We start from the raw sequence: 12,283 nt of genomic DNA, 5'->3' as shown, positions 1-12,283 counted from the left end.
TAATGTAATATAATATAATATAATATAAAAATTTATAATATGTTATAAAATATTTATAGAAAATAAAATAATAATTAAAATTGTTTTTATTAATTTTTTAAATATTTTTCTAGTTTTTATTAAAAATATTTTTATTATAATCATCGCGAAGCGAATAAATTTTCAAAAAAAATACGTGTCCATAAACTATTCGATTCTGAATATCAAGATGAGTCATGCATTTGGAATACACTTCATAAAATATCTGTTACATACATATATCATAAATATTAACAGTTTTTATGATCTCTTCAATGATATTTAATTTGACGAATTTTTTTTCATTTATAACCTCAATTTCTTTTGATTTAAGTATAAATATTCATTTTTATTTAAAATTATTGTTTTTGATAATAAATTTTTGATAATATATTATTTATTATTTTGGAAATTAAATGAATAAAAATATTCCTTTCTAAATCATTAAAATTATGCATTTATTTAGAAATTATTAATATATCGATTAAAATCTTTAAAACTTTCATCAGAATTCTAGAAACACTTTATCGTTTAGATTTTTAATAAATTTAACATATCATTTTCACATTTCTCCAGCATTTTTTTTTTTTTATTGAAAAAAAAACAAAATTATTTGACCTAATTATCTAAAATATCACGTTTTAAATACTAGGTACCGTGAAATAGCGTAATCAATTGCTCATATCCTCTTACCATCATTCAGAATATGGCGGCCTTGTAGACTCTTTGATTAGCAACTGATCATCATTTAGAATGGCCAAGCCATTTTCTTGATGAGAAATTTTAGTAGTTGCGTATTATTTTTTACTAGGGTAGGTCTGATATCGAAAGTTGATATATCAACAAAGTGAAACGCGCCATTTTTCGTGATATTCACGTATGCTTTTTTTAGGTCACGTGACTCGAGTATTCGGTCCCTCCTCGGGTCGAGAGATTTGCAATAGAAAATGAGATGACTGCGTGCTGAAGATTTTTTGACGAATTTAAAAACTGAATTTTTAATTAGAATAAAATGATTTTTACATATATAATAGTAGTGCTTCTGTGTTTGCGATTTCATAAAGTTTTTTATGATTTTTATTAGCGAAAAGAATAATATATATGTGATAAATATATATAGAGATATAAAAAATAATTTTTCAATATTATGCATTGAGATTTAATGGAAATTATTTTTGAATTTGAAAGATAATTTTAGATTTAGAAAAAAAGAATTATATATTTATATATATTTATTCATTAGAAATTTTGCATAAATTTTAAAAAAAGAGTTTGAAAAATATTTTAAACGACATTGAATGAATTTCTGAAATTAAAATATTGTAAAAATGATATTAATTAAAACTAATTAGAAAACTTAATAAAAGAATTATGAATATTTACTGAAAAAGAATAAAAGTAGCATATAAAACTTTTTTCTTTTCTTTATTAAAGAATTAGTTTTTAAAAAATATGTAATATTAGTAAAAAAATATTCACTAAATAAATGTATTTAAATTTTTTGTTTGAATATATATATATATGTGTGAGTGTGTATTACGAGAATAAAAAGTTTTAAGTCTTGTTTTTATTGGATAATAGTTTTATATAAAAAAATAGTTTTATATGCGTTTGGAAAGATTTGTTGGGAATATAAAAGAGTAGAACATGCATAAGACAAGATCTTTAATGCATATCTAGTTAAAATTTATTCGTTTTTTGACTTCAAACAATTTGCTGACTTTTAATCTGTCGTTCGAGAAAAAAAAAAATAAAAAAAGAATGAAAAACTTTTTTATTTTTCTTTGCGGTTGAATGGTTTTTCATTTGTGTAAATTTATTCATATACGTAAAATTCAAGAATCATGCTTGCCTTTTTTCTATCTATCCGAACATGTACAAATATATATGAGTAAAGAAATATTTTTTATATTTACAATATAAAATTTCTAATCAAATTTCTAATCAATATATAAATACAATATTTTAAATATACATTGAATAAAATTCTTTTCAATAAAAATCTTATATTATATTTAAATCATTTTACAATTATTAAGATCTTTATTTTTCGAGAAGTTAATAGCACAAAATAAATACTTGTTCATGTATGATATAGATATTTATATTCACTTAGTCCAAAAGAAAAAAAATGAGTTTAAAATATCTTTGAATGTTTTTGAAAAATATAGATATTTTTGCGTAATGCATTTCCTTTGATTTAAAGAAAGATTTAATCTTAAATAAGAAAAGATAATCTTATTTTGCATTAGATTATGTACAGGCTTAAACTAACTTTAGTTATTATAATTAAATATCTTATTGTTATTAGAAAATTAATTTTATACGTTCATTGTTATATATATTTATGATAATCTTGGAATTTCAGTTATAATCTGTAAGTAATTTTTACAAAACAAGTTTTTTTACAAAGTTTTTTTACAAAAGAACTAGAAGTAATGAAAATGCACTAATCTGTAACTTAAGATAACCTAACCTCTAAATTCTCTTACTTTCTTACTTTCTATTCACGGCTGAAATTATCTAAGTTTTCTTCAAAGTTATCTAAATTTAAAAAAATTTTTTTTTTTTGTACACTGAAAAAAAATTGATACTTTATTGGATAAAATAAATATATTTTCCGTCCGTTTATTCTGAAAGAAACTAGTTTATTTTTTATCTTTTTCTCGACCTTTTCATCTTTATTCCTAACTTCTTAATCTCTTCACCCTTTTTTCGGGATTGAATTTTTTGCTATGCGTCCGAGTTTCAAGAAAAAATTTATATCATTTTTAAAATTTCTTTAAAAGTAAGTAAATTAACTAAAATTTATATTTTAAAAATTTGCAAAAAATGAATTATAAGAGTTTGATTTTATAATTTTTTCATTATAAAAAAAAAAAGATTTAAATTGTTTTGAAAATTTGAAAAAAAAATTTCTTATTAAAATTTTTAATTTGATTAATTTTATTTTATTTTTTTATTTTTAAATAATTTTCTATCGAATTTCTCTTTTTTGTTTAAAATGTATTTAATGCAAAAGTTTTTATTACAAAGAAGATAGTATCTGAATACAACTTCACATGTATTTCAAATTGAAACGAATATGTCTTTTCTCTCTTTTATTAGATTTTCATGCATAAATGTTTATGTTTAAAAGAGCTCAGATAAATAAGATAACAACAGTTATCTCGTTATGAAAATTCTTGAATAGCTTATGCGTTTGATGCGATTATAATGCAACAATCGTCGCTCCTTGAAGCTACAAATACACACAATTATGTGACTAGAAATATTATTTGATTTCTAAAACGAACGACCATAGTCTTGCTAATTTGATTTAAAAATTTAAATAACTTTATAAATATTTATAAAGAAATGAAACAGAATATTTTCTCGCTTTACATTTAAATATTTCTAAAAATATTCTTCATTAGTAAAAATGTCTAATTTTCTAATTAAAATGTTCGAAGTATAAATTTAATTTTTTCATAAAAAAGAAAAAAAAATACAATTTAATTGCTAAAATTATTCTTAATTTTATTATATGCGGAGATACTTTTTTAAAATATTTTTTAAATCACATTTTGTTTACTTGTTCTCGTAAAATGAATTTATTATCATAAATTTAATTATTCAGCATTTTTAATTCAAATGTTTTCCATTTATTATATAAATACACGAAACGTCAAATGATCATTTCTCGCGATTAAACACATTTATTCGTCAGTATGTTTGAGTACTTGACACAAAAAGGAAAAGCAATTTCCCTTAGACACTGTCATACGAAAGAACAGAAGATTCTTCTCTCAAAATTATACTCTTGTAGTCATTCTTTTCCCTTTATTGTCGAAACTTGGAATATTTCCAGCAATATCCCCGCCAAGGTACTATTGAAAATATTAATATTAAACATCAAATAATCAAAACGGTATTGATTCCTTTTGTAAAAAAAGCTCAACTATTGTTTTTTTTAAAAATCAACTATATTTTTTTTAAAAATAAACGTCCATTGAAACGATAGTTTTAATATAAAAAATGAAAAAAAAAATACTTTTATTCGATAATTACTCATAGCACGAAAAATTATTCTTCATTTATTTAAATGTCAATCATATTGTCACTTTAATAGTTTAATTTTAAAATATTTAGTATAATATAATTATATTATAAAATATTTAGTATAGTATAATTATAAAATATTTAGATAGAGATTTAAATAAATTGATAAAATAAATGGGGAGAAAAAAATATTTTTTATTTTATTTTATTTTATTGTAATTATTAGTAATGATAATTGTATTGATACAATTAAGATGAATAAAAGTTTCATTATATACATTGAATTTTGAGTTATAAATTTTCAATTATCCCTTAAAACCTTTTAAATAAAAGCACGAGAAATACGAGGTAAGTGTCATCTTTTAATACTACTATTGTGGAAAGATATTGGGTCAAATCAATATTAGATAATCTCGGTTTTCCAGTTATAACATGTTCGCAGAATTGATGGGAATTCTAGCTATAATTCTAGCAATAAGAGCAATAAGAAGAATTTCACTTTCTCGCCTTTCAAAACTCGTCTAATTATTTCTTTTAAACGCTCTCGCTTGTTGATTAAATAATTAATCAACATGTGAACGATCCACTCCAAAACATTTTCTCATTTCATTAAATTTATGTGACAAACTTAATTTAAACAAGTAGATTGAACAATTTCTGAAACTTTAACTTTCTTTTCGAATCTCGAATTTTATTATTATCAAAAATGAACGAAGTACATTTCATATTAAATATTCGTTAATTCCATTTAGGAATTTTATTTTTTAATATCGTTGGATGTGAATAATCTCATTTCTAAATTATATACATATATTTATTCTCGTAAATTTATTAAACTACATAATTACATTCAATATTAATTATAATATTATCCAACCTTTTGCAAGCCAAGCAGCATTTCATAATTTAATCCTCAAATTTTGTTCAAATTTTATTTCAAAATATTACAATTTAAACGTATATTTTTTCAACATTCAAGATAATTTTATTAAAACTCTTCTTTCTTCTAATTTCATTATTCATTTTAATACAATCTTTTTCATTTTAATTGAATAATTTTGATACATGCGAAGAAAAAATTCACTGGAGTCCAGTTAAATTTTAGATAAAAATACAAACCAGCGTTTCTTGCATTAAGCTGGCCCGGAACCGAACGCAGAAGGCGAGGAATCGATCTGCCTTGAGGGTGTTGGCCAAGTACAACGTTTACGGCCGCGTGAATACATTGCCATGGCGAACCTTCTGAATCGGTCATCCGGTTGAATCATTTCGTCTGGTTAAAAGGAAAAGCGTGCAGCCACGCAATGCTCGACGAAAGTAAAAATGGAGCCGATTCTGCGTTAAATGTACTTAAACCAGCGTTTCTCAACCTTTCGAATTGCGAACGTTTTATAATAATTTAAAAAAAAAAAAAATCTGTGAATCTTTTTTTCATGTTTGTTTTTCACGAAAAATAACATTGTTAATAATAAAATATCGCGATGTAATTATAATGAAATGAAATGGATAAAGGGACAGTAGAAATTTTTCTCTTAAAATATACAATGTTGTTGAAATTTTGAAAATTAAAAAAAAAAAAAGATTTTTAACGAAATTTATTGAATATTTCTATTATCATTATTTATCATACATTTCTTTTATTAATGAAATTACTTGAAACGATTACTTAACAATCGAAATAAATACACGCAGCATTTTCTGGTCAAACAATCCAAGAGTTGGAAATAGACCAAGAATCGAAATTAAATAGAGCAAGATAAATGTTTACACACGTCTCTACGTATAAATTATGTATATGAAAGGTGTATTAAATTTTATATAATAATACAGGAATGGGTTTGTTTAATTTACATATTGCACAATCAAGATTAATTTAGAGTAATAAAATCATTATAGTAGAAACACTTGAAAGAAAGAGATTAAAAACTTCTTAATCAAAAATTTTTTTCAATCAAAATTTATTTAATATAGATATTTTATCTCATAATCGAATCTACAATTTATAAAATATCTGATAATCGAAGGAAAGTTAAAGTTCTAAAATGAAATAATAGAAAATTTAAATAATGGAAAATTAATATAAATAGGAAGACAAACGTTTTGGAAAGATTCGATCACTTTCGATAAATTATTGGTTCTCAAATTGAATATCGAGAACGCGATAAGTACTTTCAACGATAGAGTTTTAACAAGAGTACTTTTAACAAGATTTAACAAGTCATCGCAACTTTAACGTGATATAATTCAATATAGAAAAAAATGAACGATCTTTCAGATCTTGTCAGTCTGCACATAATGCCATCTAATTAAATGTTCAACGTTTGAAGGACTACTCTTTGAAAATGACTAAACTTGTACATATATTTATCTTAAGATGATCAAATGTTATTTTACTAGTATAAAATCCTAACTAATTTTTTATTTGTAATAATTAATAAGAAAAATAATAATTAATATGAATATTTAAATAACATAAAAAATAATCAAATATATTTTATTTTTTTTTTAAATATTCATTTCAAAGTTACCGGAAACGATAATTAGCGGAAATGAGAGGCACGGATCGATTAATGTCCTCTAACCAATAGAAACCAATCAATTCACTTGATGAATAAAAATTAATCGACGAAAGTACAAGTATCAATATTATTAAATAATAATTCATTAATGAAATCAACAAATTTAATTAAAATTTCAAACACATTTTCCATCTTTCATCACGAATAGAAATAACGAAAATAAAGAATAATTGTAAATCTACAATTAAAAAATTTAATTTTTTTATTTAATAAATTGTATTAAAATAATTTTGCCATCTCCATGTTTCGTTAGTGGCGGAAAATTAATAAATTGGCATCCATTTAAACCGGGCTACGTATGATGAAGGAGTTCAACGACCGAAAGTATCGATCGATAAATCGAGCGAATCCACGTCGATTAGAAATTCGCGAGAAATCGCGCAGACAGATAGAGGAGGCTAACCTCCGAAACGTTTGCAATTTCCTCTTCGCAGTGTTTGTAACTTAAGAGCAAGATACTTTACACGCTCAATTTCCATCGCGTGTCGCGCGAAAGTGCATCATCACCACCGAATACAATTTCAATTTCTCACTGCATTTAGATTTATTCGTGTATGAAAGTGTTTCTCATGGATGTATAATTCGAATATAGATTGATATAGTTCATGATATAGATTGCATAGTATCGTATATTGAGATGAAATATTTTTTTCCATTTACTTTCGTGAGTGAAATTTTTATATCTTTGCGTGATAATTGATGGTTAGAAAGAAGTTTGTAAATTGTTTTGTTGAAAATTTGTTGAAAATTGTAAAGAGAAAAATAAAAAATTTAAAATTGTAAAAATTATATTTTTGTAGATTTTTTTTGAAATGAAAAGATTTTGAACATGTTTTGAAGAATTATTTAAGAAAAGAATTTAATATATAGGAATTTAATCAGACATAATTTTTGTATGATATTTTATTTAAAATTGAAAGATCTTTCTTTTTTAAAAAAGTTTCTAAACATTATTTTATATTTTCAACATTTTTCTTTAAAATAGTGTATGAATATGAATATTTTAAATTATTTTAAAATATAATACATGCAAGTTTTTCTATTTTGATGTATGAATCATTAATGATAATGAAAAAAACCATTGTTTTATCCTTGAGCAAAAAGTGAATGATCTCATGTATTGATGGAAAACTGTTACATTCATGCAAGATTAATAGAGTCATGAAACAGAATATACATATTTTATAATATTAAATCATTATATATCTTTTTTTTAATTATAGCTTAATATAAATATCACATTTTCTTTAATATATACAATATCAAAATTTTAAAATATCTAATTTGTTATTTTCAATCTTTGAAATAATTTTAATGGTGATTAGAATAAATTATAGCTTAATATTTGAATCTATTAAACAATGATCAATCATTGATCAGTTAATTATTAATTACCAATCAATGAATAATCAATCAATGGTCAATAACAGATTCATGAGTGGGTTCATTGATTTTCAATTTACATATTATGTAAAATTTATGTTATAATAATAAATAGATACATCTTTTCAAAAATTTTTAGTTGAAAAGCTTTGCTACATAAGTTTATATATGTTCTCTACTTAGCACACTAGAATATATTTACTTATTTATGTTTTTGTTGTACGATATTAAGTTGCTTATAACTTGAAAAATAAATCTCATTCATATCATTTTATCTTTTTCAATATCTACAATCTTTCAAAAATATATATATATATATAATATATACTCACATCTTTCATTCTATCAGTGATTCTCAATTTTTGAATAGTAATAATTTTTAAGGAATTATTTCTTTCATTCTTAAATGATTTTTTTTAGTATTTATTTTAATATAATTATATATTGCCAATTAAATACACATTGTCATATTCTTCAAACCTAGAAAAAAAATAATTACGTTAATTTTTAATTTCTTTCTTTATATGAGAATTGTATTAATTGAATATTACAAAAAAAAAAATAAATATGTAATAGAAGAAAAAAAAATTTAGTATATCCATTTATAATCATAATGTAATCAATAATCTAAAGACGAATAAATATAGAGATGATTTATAGAAGGAAAAGATTCGAAATTAATGGAGAATTATAAAATTTTGATACATCGCGATTCTCTTTCTCACAAATATTTGCATTGTATTTCTTTTTAAAAATTTTGTTCTTTATATTATCATTTTAATCCATGAAGAAATTTCCTATATATTCAATATAACACGAAGAATAAACTCTCGAAACACGGTTCAACATGAATTTTTTAAACTTTAAATTCATCAAATTCCATATTCAATATGGAAATATTCATCGTACGATATACATTTTCAATTTTTCAATTTTATTTTACGATCCAATTACGCAATCATTATTAATTCTAAAATTAAATTTTTTAATTTTCATCAATTTAAATATCTTTATTAAGAATTTTTGATTGTCATTCATTGTGACAAATATTAATTTTGTATTAAAAGAGTAAAGATTAAAAGATTAATTATTTCAAATTGTTTGATCTATACGACGAAACATGAATTCATGTTAATTGTTAAAAGTAAAATCGAAGAAAGAACGATGGAATTTGAACAGCTGAAAGATGAAAAAAAAAAGAAAAAAAGAGGAGACAAATATTTGAACGATTTGAACAGAAGCCACGAGAAAAGGTGGTATCAAATAAATTATGCGTCACAAGTTGGAAATAAGAAAGATGAGGGCATCAAATGCTCAAAGAGCGTGTCTTTGGGAAACCGAGCAGATGAGGATCAGCCGTAAGCGTTTTTAAACGCCCGACATTTTTCTTCTTTTCCAAGATCTTTTCCAAGATTTCTGCTTCGTGTCGCAGAAAAAGTGACGCTTTTATGTGGTGAAGAAACACTTGAGCCTGAAAAATACATTCGTTTAGAGTATGCAACAGGTATATTTACTTTTATAAATATATATCTCTTTCAAATATTCTTAAAAATATAATTACAGATGATTAACTTAAGAATATGTCTATCAAAATAATTTTGATAACAATTTTGGAATCAATATTGATTCCAAACATTGATAATTAAATTGATAATAAATTGATAAAATAAAAAAATAAATTAATTAAAGTTAATATTTTTCATGAAAAATTATATTCGATAAAAAGTAAACAGAATTTTAATTTCTAGAAAATTTTTTTAAATTTGGAAATGTTAATTACTAATTGAAAATAGAATCTATAAAAATATAAAAGTTCATTAATGGTAACAGATCATATTCAACAATTTTTCTATTTAAGTTTTTATTTTATGCTTCGTTGCTTGAAATGATTTCAATTATGGTCTGTTTCTTTGAAGAATTGTGATTTTTTTATAATTTTTTTTTGGATTTAATCATTTCGAATTGTATATTCATTTTCTTAAGAATATTTTTTCTAAGGAAATTAATTTTTAATTTATTCTGATTTTCAATAATTTTTTTTTTTAATTATATATTTTTTTGAAAAAAAATATTTTTAATGTATCAATAATTCGATATAAAATTTCGAATATTTTTGTTATATATTTGGTATTAAATCAAACAAAAAAATTGTTTTTCAGCTTTCTCATATGTTTTTTGAATATTTAAATGTTCAATTAATTTTTATTGTTAAATATTTTCTTAAATAAATGAATTAATTAAAATATAGTTGAATAATTTCTACTTTATTTTACGGTTTAAATCTGTCCGCTCCAGAAACGCTTGTTCAAGACATTAATTTCTTTTCAAGAGTTTAAGAAGCGATTAGAAACACATCTACGAAGAAAATCTCAATGAAATTTCCAAGTATTTTACAAAGGAAGCAATCAAATTATTCTGAAACTTCCTTTCAATATTTTGCATTTGTCATAGTCTATAATTATCATCAAAAAGCAATCAGAAGTGAATTTTCTATCTGATGTATTTTATTAGAATTCAACTTTTCTTTCTTTACAAAAGATCGATCAATTCGATCAATGTCTTGTGTTATAAATCATTCTTTATAATTTTAATCTTTCTTTCATATTACTTGATTAAATTGTCAATTTTTATTCTACGTATAAAAGAAATGAATGAAAATAACCTGTTCGTTTATATGTATAGGTTAACTTTAGTGAAAGTTACATATTAGAGTTTTTCTTTTTCATGAAAATTGTTTAGAAGACGAATCAAATTTCTTGAATCATATTTTATTAAGCTTATTATAGTGCGTAAAGTATTTCAACTCTCTACTCATCAATTTTTAAAATTTTAAAGTAACTATTGGAAATGTGTCAATTTCTTATAGAACAATACTGTATATATCGTATATGTTTCGGGCAGTGATCCAATATTTCCTTTAAAGAAAAAATCAATTAAATCCCTTTGATGTTTCTTGGTTACTCATATCTTGTGTTTTGTTTCCTCAAAAAGTTGTTATCGAGGTTATTAACTTTTTCTTTAAAAGCTATTGCTTTAATAGTATTGGAAGATGTAAAATTTAGAGGTTAAGTTACTATTGAATTGCACATGATTTGAATATTAATTAAATTTGAATATGAGTTAAATTTGAATTTTTTCTTTTCGCGGACAAAATAAATTTTCTTGACAACTTTCTTTAAGTAAGTTATTTGATACAAATCATTCTTATTCAAGTTTCATTCGAAAATATTCTGTTTTTTAATAGTTAAAAATTATTTCAAATTGAAATCGTTCTTTTACTTTAAAATTTAAAATCTCATCCAAAAACAATCTATATTTCAATTATTGCACCAATTTTTTATCGAAGTAATTTATTGAAAATCATCAAGAATTTCTATCGATACAATTCATCGTGTTTTATTTCTAAAAATCTATCTAATGAATTCCGTTTAATGTTTCATCGCAATTTATTTAACATCATGATGAACATATGATTTCATTTATCTACCTGAAAAATGATCGTCAATTTGTTTTTTAACTATAAAATTACTAGAAACTCATATAAATTTTAATTTATCATTGAAAGTGTATTTAGTCTATGCTTAAAACTTGTTCATGCATTTCTTTTTCAAATTTATTATTTCGCATTTCCGAAACTTTCACTTGATGTATTGAGTATTCTCTTTAATCTCATTTATAGCGAGAATTTCACTTTTATAACGTATCTATTTTTTATAGAAATAAAATATATTTAATAAAACATTCAATAATTATTCAACATTATTATTAGTATTAGTTTTAAATTAATTAATTTTATTTCATTTAAAATATAAAATCATGAAGAATATAAAAATTATATTCGATCAATTAACAAATTTTATTGTTTCTTTTTTCTTAAAAGAAAGAAAACTAATTATTTTAATCAAAATTTCTGTTTATTATTATATAAATTTTATATATTTTATATTATATAAAATTTGACAATTTATATACTTTTCAATATTATAGAATTTTTTTCATAGAAAATTTTAAATCAAACTTTAAATAAATCATAAATTATTCTTAAATTATTTATTATGAGAAAATATTTTAAAATTCATATAGAATATATGATATAGAATATTAATAATTTGTAATCATGTTTTTATTATTTTTCCTTTTTTATTGAGATATAAAGTGTTGAACTTCTTGAAATGAAATGATTTTCAATTTGATTCAATTTAATTTTTAATGATGAATTTTTATTCTGTATATTCTTAATAATAAATATAAATATAAATATA

The sequence above is a fragment of the Apis dorsata genome, unplaced genomic scaffold (assembly GCF_000469605.1).
Source record: "Apis dorsata unplaced genomic scaffold, Apis dorsata 1.3 scaffold_74, whole genome shotgun sequence".
NCBI lineage: Eukaryota > Metazoa > Arthropoda > Insecta > Hymenoptera > Apidae > Apis > Apis dorsata.
The sequence above is the reverse complement of the archived record's forward strand: the minus strand, read 5'-3'. Positions refer to the sequence as shown.